Raw genomic sequence first — 20,595 nt, 5'->3', positions numbered from 1 at the left:
CATTAGGCAAGCACTATATTGTCAGCTATGATAACAAAAGGCTCTTTCAAAGCACTTATAAATTAGTGAGTAAAGAGGTTTAAGAACTAGGCATGGTGGCTCAAACCTCTAATAACAGCATTCAGGAGGCCAAGGCACTTAAGATAGAGAGTTTGAAGCCAGCCTAGACTACATAAGAAGATGTCTCAAACAAACAACAAAAGGCATAGGGAACAACCTGAGGCTTCTCAACCAGACACAAATCTCAAAAATCCACAGAAAAGATTGAAATCACTTTTACTTGTGGCTAGGCAAAGACAAGATACGAATCACTTAACAAGGTTAAAATCAAGCCAGGCACCAAAGGTTCAAACCTATAATTGTGGCTAAGCAGGAGGCCAAGATCTAGAAGATTGCAATTCAAAGCTAGGCTGAACAGAAAAGTGTGTGAAACTATGTCTCCAAAATAACCAGAAGAATACAGGCTGGAGGGTTCAAGCGGCAGTGTCAAAGAAGCAAGTCAAACAAGGAAATGGCCCCCAGTTCAAGGCCCAGTCCAGAAACAAACAAACAAATAAAACAAAATCACTGAGGCTGAGGCAGGAGAATCATTTGAACTTTACACAAGGCTAGTTTATTGATCACAGCAAGAGCCTCCCCCACCTAAAAAACAGAATAAAATGTTAAATACCATTAATTTTCAAATTATGCTCTGGATTTCTTGAAGGATATGGAGCAAGGACATATTCCATGTCCCTGGCACAGAGAATTTAATAAACACTTGCTGAACTGGGTATTGAGCTACCAAACCTGGCATCCTCCCATCAGCTTTCACTCTACAACCCATCTGGCATGGCTGTGTGGGTTCCTGGAACAACCCTATAACGACACCAACATTTACATAATGCTATGATGGTGTCATGCTTGCAGTGACCTTGTGAGGATGACAGACCTGGTATTAACATCATGTACTTTACTCATTCGCCACACACAGAAAATAAAGGTGCTATGTTAAATACAAATAACAGCTAACGTTTATCAAACATACCAAGGCACTTTGCATGGATTAGGATCAAATTAATCTTCACAATAGTCTTACATGACAGGTACAGTTATTACTCCTACATATAGATTAAAAAAAAAAACACAACAAACTACATCGGTACACAGCACAGAGAGGTGAAGTCAATTGCCCAGTGGCACACAGCTTGGAAGGCAGGCTGAGATCTTATCCCAGCAGCCTGACTACATGCTTTTATCCCCAACTGCAAAACAGCACTGAGATGACCTGCAGTAACAACTAGCCTACATCTCTCATTTCATTGATTTTCTTTTGTTACTTTTTTGGTGTTGGGGCTTGGGGGCTGGGTAGTCTTTATAGTTTTTTCCTCCAAGGCTGGCACTCTACCACCTGAGCTACACCTCCATTTCCAACTTTTTGGTGGTTAAGTAGAGGTAAGAGTCTCACAAACTTTCCAGTCTGGTTGGTTTTGAACTGAGATCCTCAAATCTCAGCTGAGTAGCTAGGATACTAGGTATAAGCTACCGGTACTTTGCTTCATTTTTCATTTAATTTATTTAGTCAGTTGTGGCGCTTGAACTCAGAGCCTTGGCACCTGTCCCCAAGCTCTTTTGTTCAAGCCGGACACTGATAGTTCACAGTTGTAATCCTAGCTACACAGGAGGCTGAGATCTGAGGATAGCAGTTCGAAGCCAGCCCAGGCAGAAAAGTCTGTGAGACTCTTTATCTCCAATAAACTACTCAGAAAAAGCCAGAAGAGGCACTGTGGCTCAAGTGGTACAGTGCTAGCCTTGATCAAAAGTTGTTCATGGACAGAGCCCAGACCCAGAGTTCAAGCCCTAAGACTGGCAAAAAAAAAAAAAAAAGAAAAAAAGAAAAAAGATCAAGGGATATAAAAGCTTTTTTATTTGTTTGTTTGTTTATTTTGTTTTTGTGGCCAGTCCTGGGGCATGGACTCAGGGCCTGAGCACTGTCCCTGGCTTCTTTTTGCTCAAGGCTAGAACTCTACCTCTTGAGCCACAGCTCCACTTCTGGCCTTTTTCTATATATGTGGTGCTGAGGAATCGAATCCAGGGCTTCATGTATACGAGACGAGCACTTTACCACTAGGCCATATTTCCAGCCCCATAAAAGCTTTAAAAAAAAAATTCCCGCTCTTTTCTGAGATGAACACCTTGAATGGTACCTAGTTAAAGGAAGCTTTAAGCCAAGTGCTGGTGGCTCCCACCTGTAATCCTTACTACTCAGGAGGCTAATATCTGAGAATCCTGGTTGGAAGCCAACCGGATAGGAAAGTCCATGAGACTCTTATCTCCAACTAACCACCAGAAAAGTGAAGTGGCGCTATGGCTCAAAGTGGTAAAGCACTAGCCTTGAGTGAAAAAGCTCAGGAACAGCGCGCCCAGGCCAAGTTCAAGCCCCATGACTGACAAAATAAAAAATAAATAAATAAAAGCAGCTTTATGTGAGATCATCTGCATATCATTTGGAAGAAGCTTCTAAGCTAAGCAGTTAGGAGTAACCAAAGAATGCCCTTGGGGCCTTGTACTAGCTACCATTGAGAAAACAGAAGGATCTGGTAGTAGAGGATAAACTACCATCTTCACCTGGAAATATATCTAGTTCCATCACACCATAAGCCTAAGAGTCCTAGACAAGTCATTCACTTAGTTTCTTCATCTGCAAAATGGGGGTGATTATCAGCTGCCTGACACAGTCCATGTCAAGATTAAATGGGGTAATATACCAGAAATGGGTTTAATCGTGCACTTGTAAATAGTGCTTAATGCTTTAAATGCTTTCCAAAATATACAGATACATTTTCTTTTGTTTTTGCTTCAGGAATGGTCAACAAGCCTGGCACTCTACTACTCGAGCTACACCTCCACTTCCAGATTTTGGGTGGTTAATTGGAGGTTAAGAGTCTCACAGACTTTCCTAGAAAGTCAGACCATAACACCACCACCCAAGACTTGAACTCAGGGTTTCTCTCACCAAGACTACCTTGCAGAAGTCAACACCTCCCTTGCTCTGGGCAGAATGGAGTTTGTTAAACGGGGGGGGGGGGGGGGGGAGAGGAGGGGGAGAATGGCAGCAATGACAGAAACATCCATGAGTTGGCAAGCTACACACCTAAATCCTACCAATCCCAGTGTCATCTCCCCGAGGGCCTTGCCCATCCCACCCCAGACACCTCACAATAGCTTGTTAAGCACTAAGCACTTACCATGTGACAAGCAACTTGACATACCCAGTCTCAGTGGATTTCCACATAGTCAATTATCTCATTTCATAGAGGAGGAAGACTCAGAGATTAACTTGCCCAAGCCCACACAGCTACAATTACTAAGTGGAGACACAGTCTGTAAGCTAGACACTCAGAGTTCAAACAGGACTCTAGGCCTCCATGCTATAGGGTGCCCTAACAATTCCTCTCTTGTTTAGGGTGCTCTCCTATTCTTGACTCATCCTCTTAACCCCGCAGACCACCAAGTGTTACGGGGCCCCATTGGACAAACGGGTCAACTGATGCCAGAGACAGGAAGGGGCTTGCCCAAGGTCACACAGCAAGCCAGGGACAGCGCCAAGGTTTGGACCCTAGATACACGCTTCCCAAGCTTCCTTCCGAGCTGGGGCCCTGAACACGGGTAGCAGCCATTCACCGGGGGGAATTCGACCCTGGGAGACAGATTCTGAGGGGTCGCGCTGCAGCCCTGCCGGGGAGGCAAGGGTGAGGCCGCCTGGATCGCTGGAGGATGCCCGGAGGCAGGGCAGAGGATGCTCGGGCTGGCAGGGCGACAGCGGCAAAGCCTGGCGGCGGCGCGAACCGCCACAAAAACGCCAGGCGGCCAAAACCCAGCCCGGTCCGGTGAGCATTCCAGGGGCCCCCGCGACTCACCTGCGGCCGGAGCCGAGAGCGGGCGGCGGCGACGGCGGCCGCGGCGGCGGGGGCGGCAGCGGCAAACCCCAGGCTCAGCCATTCCCCGCTGCCCCGGATGGGGAGAGACCGCGGCCGCTCACTTCCTTAGCAACCCGGCTCGGCGACCTACTTCCTTAGCAACCGCTGTCAATTTCAATAACTTTATTGGAACGCAGTCCGTGGACATGGCGAGCCTGGGGGCGGGGCGGGGCCGGGCCAAGACCGAGAGAGCGCGGGAAGGGCAGGGGCCGGGCCGGAGGCGGGGTGGGCGGGGCCATGCCGGGGTGGGCGGGGCCTGGACAGGGCTGGGAGAGCGCGGGAGGGACAGGGATAGGGCCCAGGCGGGTGGGCGGGGCCAGGGCGGAGTGGACGGGGGTCGGGGTGGAGGGGAGACGGGGCGGTGGGCGGGGCCTGGATGGTGATGCGGTGGCTTTAGTGAGTCCTTTCGCCCGAGTCCAAAGCAGGAATGGAGTGCCGGGAGACTTGACTATCTGCAGCTACCTCGTGCCTCCGTTTCCCTGTTCGCAGGATGGAACATGCGATCTGATTGCACTAAGTGGTTTCATCCTCTTTTTTGGGGGGAGTGAGGGTTGGTCCTGGGGCTGTCCCTGAGCTTTTTTCCTTCAAGCTAGTGCTGTACCACTTGAGCCACAACTCCACTTCCAGCTTTTTGATTACTTGGAGATAAGAGTGTCATGGACTTTCCCGTCTGGGCTGGCTTCAAATTCTGATCCTCAGATCTCAGCTTCCAGAGTAGCTAGAATTACAGGTGTGAGCTACTGGCCCCAGGATCTCTCCCTCTCCCTCCCTCTATCTTCTCCCTCTCCCCCACCCCTACCCCCCCCCTCCCGCGCTAAGTCCTGGAGCTTGAGCTCAGGGCTTGGGTGCTGTCCCTGCGTTTTGAGGGTTTGTTTTGTGCTTTTGGATATGAGTCTCATGGACTTTCATGCCTGGGCTAGCCTCAAACTGGGATCCTCAGATCTCCAGACTCCTGCGTAGTCAGGATTACAGGCATGAGCCACAGGTGCCCTGATCTCACCCTCATTTTGACCCTCCTTTTAGTAAAACCCTCTTGAAGCACTTTCACATGGACTAACCAAGTTGTGTTACCCAGTGACAAGACAAGCAGGAATCCTCTGGTCTCTTCCCAGCCCTTCACTCCTCATATCCAAACAGCCATTAAGTCCCTTAATCTGCCTCTGGAGCATTTCTATTGCTCCAGCTTTAGGGTTACCCCTATAACTAGCCTACCTGCAATATCTAGTCTCTCTGATTCCATTCTTCCTGTCTTGTCAACTCATTGTATGTAAGACAGTAATAATTTAAAAATCAATAACACATGATTACTCACTGATTAAAATCCTTTAACAGAGTATCACCACTGATATCATAAAATCAAGAGTTCTGCTGGGTGCTGGTGACTCATGCTTGTAATCCTAGCTACTCAAGAGGCTGAGATCTGAGGATTATGGTTCAAAGCCACACTGAGCAGGAAAGTCCATGAGGCTCTTATCTCCAAATAACCACTAGAAAACCAGAAGTGATGTTGTGCCTTGAAGTGGTTGAGCTCTATCCTTGAGCAAAAGAGCTCAGAGACATCAGCCAAGCCCTGAGTTCAAGCCCTACAAGGGACAAAAAAAATTTTTAATCCAGAGTTCTTCCTTCAAGGTTTGGGCATAGCTTAGTGGTAGATCAGTTCCCTAGCATGCCCAAGACCTCAGGATCCATTCCCAAACACACACACACACACACACACACACACACACACACACACACACCATCACTCACACACACCACTGTTCCAGCCATACTGACCTAGTTCCATCCCCCCATAGGAACTTATACATGCTATTCCCTACTAAGTAGAAACCCCATGAGAGGCAAGGTCTCTTTTTGATCACTGTAGTACATGCTCAGTGACTGTTCCTTGAAAGTATGATAAATGAATACCTGGAAAGTTCTTCTCCACCTCTTACTTTTGCCTTATGAGATAGATGTTTCTTCTTGTTTCAGAAAACTTTTCTTCTTGCACCTGGACACACAGCTAGACTACATTTCCCAACCTTCATTGCAATCTAGGCCTTCTGAATATGGTGTGCAAATTCTCAGACCTGACTCATTAAAACCTGCCATGCAATTATTTTTGCTTTCTCTACTTTAAAGTGAAGAATTTTACAGGACTCTGATGCCCCAGGATATGTCTGAGCTATAAAATAGAAAGAACCTGGATCAATGAGATACTCTTCAGAGGATCACAAGCCAGGAAGCCATCCAACCTGAGCGCCCAAGTCAGACAAGAAAATTAACTTTTATTGGATTAAGCCATTGAGATGTGGAAGCTTTTTGTAGGTCAAAAGGCTGTAACAGGCTGAGTATATTTATGCATGTGTGTAATTTCAGCATTGCTAGTTGCTTAAAAAAATAAAAGCCAGGCACTGGTGGCTCATACCTGTAATCCTAGCTACTCAAGAGGCTGAGGTCTGAGGATCATGCTTCAATGCCAGCCCAGGCAGGAAAGTCTGTGAAACTCTTATCTACAATTAGCCACCAGAAACAATGGAAGTAGATCTGTGGCTCAAGTGGTAGAGCACATGCCTTGAGCAAAAAAAAAAAAACACTAAGGGACAGTACCTAGGCCTTAAGTTCAAGGCACACACCCATACACACATGCACGCACGCGCACACACACACACACAAATGGAGCTATCAATTCTATTTCAGGATGGTTGTGAGGATTAAATAAGACACTGTTGACAATGCCTGGCACTTAGCAGGTATACCATACATGGTAGCTTTCTTTTTTCCTTTATTGAGAAACAATCACAGGAGCTGGTGTAAGAGCTGTCTTCTTGGCAATTCGTTATTATTTGGGAACGAGAGCTATAAAGAGGTCATGTAAAAAGACTGCAAAAGGGATTATTTATTAGACCTGAAGGAGGTGGCATCCCAGAGCCTTTCTCAGGAAGAAACAAGATCCTGAGCTTGGAAGGAAGCCAAGTACCTGAGACACACTTGGCGCTTCTCACTTGGCTGAGTGCCCAGATTCGGCATGGATGAGACTCGGAGACCTGAGGGAGGCTCTGAGGGCTAGAGAGAGAGCTAATGGCTTCTAAATTCACATCTTTGATGTTTCCAAAGAAGCCAGACCCAGAGCTGACTGCTAATTGTTTCCTCCACAGGCACTTAATGTCACTGAGACCTTGGGCAAGTTAGTTCACCTTTCTGGACCTCACTTTTTTTGTTGTGATGATTTGCCTAAGACATGAATGTGAAATACTGTCCTCAGAGTAAGTCACAGGAAACTGAAAGGGATGACAAGGGCAGCATTAAAATCTCAATCCAGCTGGGCACCAGTGGCTCACATCTGTAGTCCTAGCTACTCAGGAGGCTGAGATTTGATGATGATGGTTTGAAGCCAGTCTGGGCAGGAAAGTCCCTGAGACTCTTACCTCCAATAAACTACTCAGAAAAAACCAGAAGTGGCACTGTGGCTCAAGTGATAGAGTGCTAGCCTCGAGCACAAAGAGGTGCAGGGACAGTGTTCAGGCCCTGAGTTTAAGCTCCAGGACTAGCAAATAAATAAAACAAAATTCAGAGCCAGAATAGGACAAAAAACAATCTTAGAGACAAAAAGAGGTCATAGAAACTTGTTACTAGAACTAGGACTAGTACCTAAGCCCCAGAATTGTGTATGTGTGTGTATTTGTGTGTGTGCATATACATGTATAGTGTATGTTTGATTTTTGTGCTCATAGCTAGTGCTCAGTTGAGCCACACCTCTGGTCCATCATTTTGCTGGTTAATTAAGATAGAATGTCACAGACTTTTTTGCCTGGGCTGGCTTTGAACCTTGATCCTTACATCTCATCCTACTGAGTAGCTAGGGTTACAGATATAAGGCACCAGTGCCAATCTCTAGGTCTCACTTATTTGTATCCTCTGTGCTTAGCAAACAAGACACTTACTAAAAATCATACATGAGGGCTGGGGATATAGCCTAGTGGCAAGAGAGCTTGCCTCGTATACATGAGGCCCTGGGTTCGATTCCCCAGCACCACATATACAGAAAATGGCCAGAAGTGGCGCTGTGGCTCAAGTGGCAGAGTGCTAGCCTTGAGCAAAAGGAAGCCAGGGACAGTGCTCAGGCCCTGAGTCCAAGGCCCAGGACTGGCCAAAAAAAAAAAAAATCATACATGACTGGGCACTAGTGGCTCATGACTGTAATCCTTCTCAGGAGGCTAAGATCTGAGGATAGAGGTTCAAAGCCAACCTGGACTGGAAAGTCCATGAGACTTTTATCTCCAATTAACCAGCCAAAAGCCAGAAGTGGCACTGTGGCTCAAATGGTAGTGCTAGACTTGAGCAAAATAGCTCAGAGGCAGTGCCTAGACCCCAAATTCCAGCCCCAGGATTGGCACTAAAAATAACTAAATAAATGAATAAATAGTTATACACTATCATTCATCTCTCAAATTAGCATCTTTTTGAATGCATAATCTTCATCATTAGCAAGGATTTTATCCTGCTGATGATGATAGTGAGGAATTGGCATAAGTTGAAAGAAAATTAACATGATTAGAGAGCATTTGAGTCAACCCATTTCACCTCTAGGAACTGAGTGTGAGAAATTAATGAGTGATACTTCCAGAGATTTGGGCATATTCATGTTCATTACAGCTTCATTTACAACAGGGAAACACTGTATCCAACATCAGGGGAATGAGACATGACCTGAGATATCACTAAAATGGAATTATTATTCTATCCTCGAGATGGCTCATGCCTGTAATCCTAGCTATTCAGGAGACTGAGATCTAAGGATGGTGGGTCAAAGCCAGTTGGAGCAGGAAAGTTTGAGACTCTTTTTTTTTTTTTTTTTTTTTGCCAGTCCTGGGCCTTGGACTCAGGGCCTGAGCACTGTCCCTGGCTTCTTCCCGCTCAAGGCTAGCACTCTGCCACTTGAGCCACAGCGCCGCTTCTGGCCGTTTTCTGTATATGTGGTGCTGGGGAATCCAACCTAGGGCCTCGTGTATCCGAGGCAGGCACTCTTGCCACTAGGCCATATCCCCAGCCCCAAGAGACTCTTATCTCCATTAAATTACTCAGAAAAAGTGAGCAGTGCTGCTTTGGCTTAAGTAGTACAGTGCTAGACATGAGCAAGAGAAGCTCAGGGACAGTGCCAAGGCCCTAAGTTCAAGCCCCAGAGCCAACACACACACACACACACACACACACAAACACACACACACATGTTTTTTGAAAGAAATGACATGGGGGAAAATGCTCATGAAGATCCTGTTTTACAGAAGATAATTGATACAGAACGCGAGGGAACAAGAGTGAAAAAGCCCATCCGTACAGTTCAGTGGACAAAGATGAAAGTGAACTATACAACTCACGGGTGGAGATGGGAGGGAGGGACTGGGAGAGAAAGAGGGAAAAGAAGACACTGTATGAAAGGAAATACCTGACTCATGTAATTGTAATTCCTCTGTACATCACCTATATAATAACAATAAAGTAAATTATTTTTTTACAAAAGAAAGAAAAGAGGGCTTAGTGGTAGAGTGTTTGCTTGCCTAGCATGCATGAAGCCCTGGGTACAATCCTCAGTACCACATACACAGAAAAATCCAGAAGTGGTGCTGTGCTCAAGTGGTAGTATGCCAATCTTGAGCAAAAGAAGTTCAAGCCCCAGGACTGGCAAAACAAACAAAAGAAAAAGAAAAAAGAAAAGAATAAGAAGAGAATTGAGTCTTCAGCTGATTATCCATGAGTTAGTCTTTTTTGTTGTTGGTCATGGGGCTTGAACTCAGGGCCTGGGCACTGTTCCTGAGCTTTCATTCAAGCCTAGTGCTCTACCACTTTGAACCACAGCTTTTACTTCTAGTTTTCTGGTGGTTAATTGGAGATAAGAGTTTCCTGCCTGGGCTGGCTTTGACCATGATCCTCAGATCTCAGCCTCCTGAGTAGCTAGGATTATAGGCGTGAGCCACCAGAGCTCAGCTATCCATGAGTAAATCTTTCCTTTTTTTTTTTGCAGGAGTGGGAGGGGGCAGTGTTGCTTAATGAACAGTAGCTGGGATTACAGGCTGAGCCACTGGTGCCCAGCATATTTGGTCTTCTTTAAGCTCAAAAAACTGTGGACTATGGGCAGCATCTGGCTACAGTTGTGTTATGGTTGCCTTTCTCAGTGTTTTATGAAATTCAGAACTAATTGCCAATGTTTAAACAACAGGAGATTTTCTATCAAAATTGAGAATTTCTTCAGCTCCTGAAAGTATAGGCATCATTGTCTTTGGGATTCCACAGGATTACTTATCCAGGGCAGTAACTGGCTGGAGAGAGGACCAACAAGAGGTGTGCTGTTGACTTCAACATTCTCCTCAGCCCATCTCAGCTTCCCTCATTCATCCTCATTGCCCCACTGAAAGGCCTTTGGAAGCTTTTGAGTTTGTGACTCTGTAGAGGTTGACAACGTCCAATGGCTAGAAGATCCCTGTTACTGCCAAAGGGCACACTGACTCTCAATGGTGACATGGTAGAGGGATTTCAAAAAACAGGTGGAAGCCAAGTGCTGGTGGCTCATATCTTGTAATCCAGCTACTAGGAGGCTGAGATCTGAGGATCAGGGTTCAAAGCCAGCTTGGACAGGAAAGTCCCTGAGATTCTCTTATGTCTAAATAACTCACAAAAAGCCAAAAGTGGAAGTATGGTTCAAGTGATAGAACAACAGCCTTGAGTGAAAAAACCAAGCAACAGTGCAAGGCCCTGAGTTAAGCCCCAGTCCCTGCATCAAAAATAAATGATAAATAAATACATAAAAGTCAGGTGGGCAACTGGATTAGGTAACATATAATTCCTCCTAGCCCTCCAAAGGCAAATACTTTGTGATTTATATATATATATATATATATATATATATAATTTTTTTAACTTACTTCCCCTCTGGTCTCAACTTAGTATCTCAACCTATCCTTTCCCATCACCTTGGTTTCTTGATCTATTTATAGATTTGTTAAAAATCACATGATTATACTATATGAATTCTTACAAACTTCTTCAAATCCTTTTGGGAACTAGGCATGGGAAACGAACAAGTCTACACAGAAATATTTGCTCAAAGGGCTTGGTTCCAAGTACTACAAAGAAACAACAAAAAGAAATGCAAATTAAAAGTGCCAAGTTATCTCAATTTCCCTGTGATGCTGGGGCTTATGGAGAATTGGACAGAAGAAACTGAGTCTAAGATGCAGGAGCTAAGCATGTGGCCAGGTATTCCCAACCCATCTCAGAAAAGGTAGCTGTAGCCAGGTACTGGTGGCTCACATCTGTAATCTACTTAGGAGGCTGAGACCTGAGGATTATAGTTCAAAGCCAGCCTAGGCAGAAAAGTCTCTGAGACTCTTATCTTCAGTTAAACACCAAAAAAAAAAAAAAAGCCAGAAGTAAAAATATGGCTCAAGTGGTAGAGAGCTAGCCTTGAGGATAAAAGCTCAAGAACAGCACCCTGGCCTTGAGTTCAAGCCCTAGCACACAGAGACAGAGACACAGAGACACAGAGACAGAGAGAAGGAGAGAGAGAAAAGAAAAGTTTTATCTCCTTATTTAAATAAATTTGAAAATTCTACAGCCAAATGTGGCACCTCTCTTTTACTGAGGTTTCGGGGAGGCAGCAGTCATACTAGTAGAAGCACTTTTATGGAGCGGCACAGATGAAAAGTAACTGAGGGGCTGGGAATGTGGCTTAGTGGTAGAGTGATTGCCTAGCATGCATGAAGCCCTGGGTGCAATTCCTCAGCACCATATACACAGAAAAAGCTGGAAGTGGCTTAAGTAGTAGAGTGCTAGCCTTGAACAAAAAGAAGCTCAGGGACAGTGCCCAGGCCATGAGTTCAAGCCCCAGGATTGGTGGGGGGCTTGGGGAGGAATTACTGAGGCCTCAACTACAACCAGTTTTGCACTGGGACCTCCAGCCAAAGCCAAGTGCACCATCTTGGAATAGATCCTCTAGCCCCAGTTGAACCTTCAAATGATGTAGCCCATGCTAACATTTTGACTGCAACCTTATGGAAACCCTGGAACCAGAAGCTTTCAGAAGCTGATTCCAGAGTCTTTCCCCTTAGAAACGACGTGAGAATATGTTGGTTGTCTTCATAGCCGTGTTGCAAAGTAGAACCGTAAATAACTAACACACGAGGCCCAACAAGAAACACAAAGTTCTTTGTCCTGGCCCAACAAGGAACACAGTCAAAGTTCTTTGTCCTTTCTACACCTAAATGCCTGGTCCCGCCTCTTCTCCCATACCTCCCACCTCAATTCCAGGAGGCTGTGGGCAAATGTGGTTATTCTGGACACAATAGCCCCATCGCCCTCACAGATCACCTGACTCAGGAGAGGTGGCAGCCACGTGTCATTCCCTGTGAACGCAAGTCTTTCCTTCCCCACAGATGCCACCTTTCTCTGCCAGGGCACTCACCACCCCTCCCCCAGCACCGTCACATCCTGTCTCAGGTCTGGTGGCGGGGGCTTCCCCTCCTTACACGCTGAAAGAAAACATCACCTGGCTTTTTTTTTTTTTTAATCTCCTAGAAATTAGAGATCAACTCTTGCTTTTCCACATCTGGTTCCTGCCACCACTTCATTGGCCTCCTTTCTTTCGGCACTGCCTTCATCCTGTCCCAAACTTGCAGCCTTCACATCAGATCTCCCAAAGTGTGCTGGACAGCGTTTCATTCCCCACAACAGATGCCTAAGGTAAATGAACTTAACACTGAAAAGGTTTGTTCTGGATTCAGTGCATTATGGGCTTCATTCTTTCAGACCTGTGCTGAGGCAGGGCATCATGGTGGGATAGCATGGCGGAGCAAAACAAGCTCAATTGCATGCCCAGGAAGTGACACAGAGGAAGAAGAAGAGAATGGGGAGTCCCACTGTCCCTTCAAGGGCACACTTCAATGATTAGGACCCTTGCTGCCACATGACTCACCTCCTAAAGGCTGTGTCCCTTGCCCTGAGTGCCTACGCTGAAAACCAGCCCCTGAGGTAATCGTGGTGGAGCAGAAAGCAATGCTTCCGGAAGATGATCAGAACATGATGGTTGTGACCCTGTCTAAGGAATTTGTGCCCTTCACGAATAGGATTAGAGTCCATATTTTTAAAGAAAGTACAACTACTTAAAGATAATTAAAATATAATTTAATTAATTTAAAACAATATCTCCAGCCAGGCACCTAAGGCTCACGCCTGATCTGAGGATGACAGTTCAAAGCCAGCCCAGGAAAAAGTCTATGAGAGCCTTATCTACCAGTAAACATTAAGTATCCAGAAGTAGAGCTGTGGATCAAGTGGTAGAGAGGCAGCTTTGAGTGAAAAAGCCCCGGGATAGTGTCCAGGCCTTGAGTTCAAGCCATAGTACTAGCATTAAAAAGAAAAAGAAGTTCCAGAGGGGTACCTTGCTCTTTCCACCATAGGAGGACACCATAAGAAGCGCCATCTGTGAGACAGAGCAAGTCTTTACCAGACACTGATTCTGTTGGCACTTAGATCTTGTCCTTCTCAGCCTGTTTCTGGACCTAGACACAGTGGCACACACTTGTCATCTTCATCCTCAGGAGGCTGAGGCAAGAGGATTACAAGTTTGAGACCCACCTGGGATGAGAGGAGGGCAGTGGGAGAAAGCAAGAAAGAGAAAGAGAGAGAGAGAGAAAGAGAGAGAGATTTCTGTTGTTTACGTGCCTCCCAGTCTATGATACTTCATTATAGACAACCAAATAGATTAAGACACAACCAGCATGAGCTGGTAGCTCATGCTTATAATCCTAGCTACTCAAGAGGCTAAGATCTGAGGAACAAGGTTCAAAACCAGCCCAGGCAAGAAAGTCTGTGAGATTCGTATCTCTAATTAACCACCTAAAATCCAAAAGTTGAGCTGTGGCTTAAAGTGGTAGAGTACTAGCCTTAAGCACAAAAGCTCAGGGACTGCACGCAGGCCCAGAATTCAAGCCCCATGAAATCCCCCCACCCCCCGCAAATAAAAGACACACTCTATTCCTAATTCCCTGAGATTAGAAGCAATATTTTCAATGGTTAAATCAATAAACAAACTGTAGTAGATTCACACAATGAGATACAATTCAGCAATACTTTTCCAGTCGTGGGGCTTGAACTCAGGGCCTGAGCACTGTCCCTGGCTTCTTTTTGCTCAAGTCTAGCACTCTGCCACTTGAGCCATAGCGCCACTTCTGGCTTTTTCAGTTTATGTGGTGCTGAGGAATCGAACCCAGAGTTTCATGTGTGCTGGGTAAGCACTCTACCGCTACACCACATTCCCAGCTCCTGAACTACTGTTATCTGAGTGAAAGACACCAGTTTTTAAACATTACCTACAATAAGATTTCACTTAGGTGACATCCTGTTCAAAGCAAAATTATAATAAAGGATCCACACTCACCCTAGGTTGGGTGGGAGGAATGTGTCAGTACAGAGGGAAATACAAGGTTTTTGTGAGAGATGATGAAACTATTCTATATCCTGTTTGTGGTAGTGGTTACACAAATCTGCATGCCTAAAAATTCATAGAAATATAATCATAAAACAAAGAAAAGTACAGTTTATTACATGCTAATTAAAGCAAAAAGGCTTGTCATAAACAGCTTCTAAGATGGTCCACAATGGTCTTTGCCTCGTCCTAGCACTTAAGCCCTTGTGTCTCCTCTCCCGTTAAATAAGGATACCTTGTATGAATGACAAAAATGCAGAAGACAGTCAGGTGTGGTAGTGAATGCCTGTAATCTCAGCACTCAGAAGGCTGAGACAGGAGAATTTTGAATTCCAGGTCAGCCTGAGACTCTGTTTAAAATAATAATAAAAAGGTAGAAGCGTCAGCATGTGAATTCAGCTTTAGGTTTAAAAAAAAAGGTCATTGCTGGTCACCAGTGTCTCATGCCTGTAATCCTAGCTACTCAGGAGGCTGAGATCTGAGGATCGAGGTTCAAAGCCAGCCCAAGCAGGAAAGTCTATGAGACTCTTATTTCCACTTAACTACCAGAAACCTGGCAGTGGCACTGTGGCTCAAAGTGGTAGAGCCTTGAGCTGAAGAGCCCAGGGACAGCGACAGGCCCAGAGTTCAAGACCCATGACCAAAAACAAACAAACAAACAAAAAAGCCATTGAAGCTTTGTCCTGGTGTCTAGATGCACTCATTCTGGGGTGTTTTAAGGACCTTTGAAGAGGCCCATAGAGAGGAGTCAGAGCTCTCCTACCAATGACCAGTCCCAACTTGTAAATTACACACTGGATCAACAGTGAAGGTAGGCACTGCACCCAAACCTGGGGCCTTTCCAAAGGAACCTCCAGTGCAAAGCTTCCTCTCCTCTCCTTTTTTATCTTTTGGTGGTATTTGGGGTTTGAATTCATGTCTTATCAGCTTGCTAGGCAGGTGCTCTACCACTTGAGAAACACCCTTTTTTTTGCTTTAACTCATTAATCAGTTCATGTATGTGGTTCTGGGGCTTGAACTCAGGGCCTGGCCACTGTCCTTGTGCTTTTTTGCTCAAGGTTGGCAATTTACCACTTAAGCCACAGCTCCACTTCTAGCTTTTTGGAAAATAAGAGTCTATGGACTTTTCTGCCCTGGGTAGCTTTGAAACGTGATCTTCAGATCTCAGCGTCTTGAGTAGCTAGGATTACAGCCATGAGATAGCAGTGCCAGGTTTGCTTTACTTAATTTTCAGGGAGGGTCTCACATTTTTGTAAAGTACTGGCCTCAGACCTCAATTCTGCCTATCTCCAGGATAGCTGGGAACCCAGGCCCAGCTTGTTGATTGAAATAGGATCTTGCTAACTTTTTTGCCTGGGTTTGCAATTCTGATCTTCACCTCTTGAGTAGCAGGGCTTACAGGTATGAACTACAATGCTTGGTCCAATGCCTTCATTTTTCAGTTAAGGAGGAGATAGGAGTTCAGAGTGGGAGAAGGCCTTCCACAGGCAGTTCTTTGCCTCTATCCCCTCTCCTACACCTACATCATGGGCCTGAAACCTTGACTCCTTCTAATAGCCTGTTTCTTTAGGGCTAGAGTGGGGGTGGTGTGTGTGGAGGTGGTGGTCTCTTTGCTCATCAACCCCCCAGCAGGTTGCATGCCCAGGATTTCTGTTTGGTCTCTGGCAACAGCTGGAGAAGATGGTCTCACCTTGAGCAAACAGAATGTAAAAAAGGATGTGTGTGTGTGTGTGTGTGTGTGTGTTTGGGGGGTGTTCTTAAAGGAACTTAGAGCAGACAATACAGCCAGTACCTGAAATTGCTTTGATGTGGGCCTCTCCAGGGCTCTGAAGGCCATGTTGGCTGTAAGCTTCCTCTCAATGCCTTCTGGGGCTAAAGGTTACAGCTCAGTGGTGGAGAGCATGTTTAGCATGTGTGAAGCCCTGAGTTTGGTCCCCAGCACTGCAAAAATATAAAATCACCCATGCTAGTTATAATACATGTTAGTTGTAACCACTTCTAAGAGCTATAGAATATAGGGAAGGAAATTTTCCTAGAATAAGATCTTGCAACCTTAACAAATGTTCATTGAAGCAGAGCGAAAGCCTAGAAAATAGTGTGAAAATGGAAGGGTGGATAGAGTTTTATTTTTACTTTTATTTTTGCCAGTCTTAGGACTTGGACTCAGGGTTTGGGTGCTATCCCTGAGCTTCTTATGCTCAAGGAAAGCACTCTATCACTTGAGCCACAGCTTCTCTTTGGCTTTTTTGGTAGTTTATTGGAGATAAAAAGTCTCATGGACCTTCCTGCTTGGGCTGGCTTTGAACAGTGTTCCTCAGGTCATATATGTGGCAATGAGGAATCAAACCCAGGGCTTCATGTATACGAGGCAAACACTCTTGCCACTAGGCCATATTCCAAGGCCCTACTTAAACTTCTTTTTCTTTTTTCATGTTGTAAGATAATGTTTATTATGGTAGAATGAGGCCCATAAAATGACATGGAAGAAGTATCCTACACAACTGTTTGAAAAACATGCCAACAGAGACGTAGAAAATAGAATCATAAAAGAATCTATAAGGCTGGGGATTTAAATTCAGCAAAATGGAAAACATTTTCTTTTATGCTTTTACATTCTCTAAGTTTTAAAAAATATTTTGTATACTATTAGATATAATCCTGCAAAAACAGATTCATCAATAGGTAGAAGACTTTTAATGAGCCCAATGATTTGTGTTATGCTGTGGATACCTAAATACATTTCTTAAAAGGAAACTTGTGCTGGTGGGTTAGGCCTATAATCCTAGATATTTAGGAGGCTGAGATCTGAGGGCTACAGTTCAAAGACAGCTGGAGCAGGAAAGTCTTGAGTCTCTTATTTCCAATTACACACCCAAAAGCTGGAAGTACAGGTGTAGTTCAAGTGGTAGAGTGCTGGCTTTGAGCAAAAAAAGTTCAGAAACAACAGAGGCCCCGAGTTTAAGAGTTGGAAACAAACAAGTAGGTAAGTAGAGATGTGGCTCAAGTGGTAGAGTTTGAGTGGAAAAAGTTGAGGACCTGAGTTCAAGCTTCAGTATTAGCACAAAAGAAAAAGAAAGGAGGGGCTGGGAATGTGGCTTACTGGTAGAATGATTGCCTACCCATACATGAAGCCCTAGGTTTGATTCCTTGATAGTACATAAACAGAAAAAGCTGGAAGTGGCACTGTGGCTCAAGAAGTAGAGTGCTGGCATTGAGCAAAAAAAGAAGCCAGGGACAGTGCTCAGGCCCTGAGTTCAAGCCTGAGGACTGGCAAAACAAAACAAAAATCCCTTCTCCCCTTTCCTTAAGTTTTAATGTCTCCTGTCTCCAAAGATGCATATAATGTACTTTGATCAAATTCTCCCCCTTAACACACTCCTTCCTTTCATCTTCTCTGACCTGCTGGCTCTCTCCCTAAGCAGTCTCCTTGAAATGAAACTACATTTGTAAGTGGAAAAACAAAAACAAAAAACTACAAAGTATCAGTAAATAAATAAATATAAGCAATGAAGCTTTCCTGAATTTCAGCTAGCTAAGGCAGGACAATCTTTGGCAAGTAGTGCAGACACCAGTTAATGAGTCTCTGGCACAGAACAGGAATGTCTCTGGCATTGTTTGTTGAGGGAGTTCCCTTTGGGTGACCTAGGCCCCTAGACCTCCTGGATATCAGCAAGAGAGAGGGACCTTCTCTTACCCTCAATGCAGCACTCTAAAGGAATGAACCTGCAGTCTAATGGATCAAAGTGAGAGTCAGTTTGTTATAGGGGTGGGGTTTTTAGAGAGGCTTGGAGTGTCGTTCCTAGGCTGCCCCTCTTCCGGTGAGCAGGGCTCCCTCACCTTGGTGAAGTCATGCCCAGTGGGAGAGGCTTCTGGGAAATGGCTTTTGTTGCTTCTTTCTTCAGTGTTTACCTGGTGATGCTTGGCTTCCCAGGGCTGCTGATCAATTAAGGATTAGAGGGAAAAACAAACCAAGCCTGCCTGCAGTTCAGACATGTCATTTCAGGGGCAAGATCCCAACCTCCACATAAACCAGGTTTCAAGCATGAATTTCAATGAATTCCCGTGACATAATCCAGAGTTCAGGATTTGCCTTTGGGCTATGGAGGTGAGGTGGGGATCTTTATTTTCAAGGGGTAAAAGTGTAGTATTGTTATGATTAGGGTGCACTATAAACTTCTTTGAGGTGAACAAAAAATGGAAATGAGTTTTTCCCCCCTCCTATTTCCCACTCTCCTTCCTTTTATTCCTCCCCTTTCTCCTCTCCCTTTCATATTTCTGGAGGTGCTCTGATAGTTCAAGACTGTGTTTCTCAGTTTTGGTTTCTTTGAACACCAGCTTTTCCATTTCTGCCTAACCCATGACCCATCTCTACCAGTAGTTACTTAATTTAAAAAAGTGTTCTTCCCTTTGTTAGCTTATGCAAATGTAGTCTCATTCTAAAACAAGGTTTGATTGTCTTTCCTATTGCACATACACAAGGAAGGACATGTCCACACAGGCTGGGCCCTAGGCTTCTGCTAAGGCTACCTTGCTGAGGACAGCTGGTGGTCAGGATAGTCAGCTGACAGCCTGGTGCTGGTAAGGTGGTCTGGGCCAAGCTTAGTGATTCGGTGAGTCAGTTTGCCAGGAGGCCCCCGAAGCCCATGAGGGTCTCAAACCCCCCCTCCACCCCCCCACCCCCCCACCCCCCGCACCACACTATGGCAGTCATCGCTGTGGGCTCCTCCCCAACCCTGTTCAGTCTCCCAGCAAACAAAACAGATCTGGGGTTAGAAGAGTAAATGAAACCAGACTGGTAAATGTTGACCATTGTTAAAACTGTGAGTTTATTACAACTTTTGTGTAGACTGGAATTGTTTTTCCATAATAAAATGTTTTAAAGTCTTGCCTCCGATAAACTCATTCCTGGGAATTTATCTTAAGGCATCTTTTAAATAAAAATCTTTACAGATATATTTTTTTCAAATAACAACAGATTGGGAACACATTAAGGCCTCAAAATAGAATAAACTGTAGATACCCTCAATGGAATTCTATGACTAGAATCATTTATTCAGACTATGGGGGGAAATGACATACTATTAAGTATATAAAAAAAGATACCAAATTGTATATACTGCATGATTAAAATGATGCAAAGATCTTTATCTTCAAAATAACTCCATAGGCTGGGAATATGGCTTAGAGGGAGAGAGTGCTTGCCTAGCATGCATGAAGCCCTGGGTTCAATTCCTCAGTACCACACACACACACACACCAAAAAAAAAGCCAGAAATGGTGCTGTGACTCAAGTGGTAGAGTGCTAGCCTTGAGCAAAAGTAGCTAAGGGACAGTGCCTGAGCCCTGAGTTCAAACCCCAGGAATGGCAAAAAAAAAAAAAAAAAAAAAAGTAATTTCATAGCTTTAGATTTAGGCCACAATGGTCTTTGTCTCCTAGACCAGTGTTGCCCCCACCTAGGTGGCATGAGTGCATCCTGCAATGGCCTGATGCTCTACCCCTCCTCTCTAATACACCCTTCACAGACGTAAATCAGACATAGCTGATCCCATCCAGAAGCTTCCAAAGGCTCTCTGACAGCCAATCTACACTTTTGCCTGGTCCTCTGGGCTGGGCAGTACCACCTGCTTACCCTCATCTACTGTTCTGCTCCTTTGCTGCCCTTCAGGCACACATGCCAACTTTAAAGTGCTGGCACAAACTGTTTCTTCAGCTGTCTCTGGTTATCTGAATGAGCATGCTTCCCCCCCCCCTCTACTTAAGGCAACTTGTTAAGCTAAAATAGCTCCTAATATCTCCTCTCTGCACCCATACGCTTTATTTTTGTTCATAGCTATTTTAGTTTAACACTTGTTTATTATGACTTCCACTTCTAGAAGGAAAATGCTTTGAGAACAAAGACTTGATTCTCTGTTGCATCCTTGTACTTGGTCAGAGCCCAACACACAATGAACTAAATAACTACCTAAGGAACTGTAACCTTCACAGGGGCTCTGGTAGGAATTTGAACTCAGGGCCTCATGCTTACTAAGCAACCACACCCCTAACTCTTTTGGCTTTATTTTGTATTATTTTTGCCAAGGCTGGCCTGAATTATGATTTTACTTATACATCCCATGTACCTGGAATAACAGGCATGTACCAACTTACCCAGCTTTATTAGTTGGGATGGGTTC

At 44.9% G+C, this 20,595-nt stretch overlaps 1 protein-coding gene across 2 annotated transcripts in view; it reads right to left on the bottom strand.

Moving 5' to 3' along the window:
- Kif3b (kinesin family member 3B) overlaps positions 1–4,021 on the bottom strand; it is a 60,138-nt gene extending 56,117 nt beyond the window's left edge. For both annotated transcript variants that reach the window (XR_007211312.1, XM_048348999.1), the window contains exon 1: positions 3,900–4,021. The gene's annotated coding sequence lies outside the window, so the exon portion shown is untranslated. The remainder of the gene's footprint in view (positions 1–3,899) is intronic.
- Positions 4,022–20,595: the final 16,574 nt, after the last annotated feature.

Source organism: Perognathus longimembris, chromosome 6, assembly GCF_023159225.1.
Source record: "Perognathus longimembris pacificus isolate PPM17 chromosome 6, ASM2315922v1, whole genome shotgun sequence".
In the NCBI taxonomy this organism is placed as follows: domain Eukaryota; kingdom Metazoa; phylum Chordata; class Mammalia; order Rodentia; family Heteromyidae; genus Perognathus; species Perognathus longimembris.
This window is presented reverse-complemented; position numbering and strand designations above follow the sequence as displayed.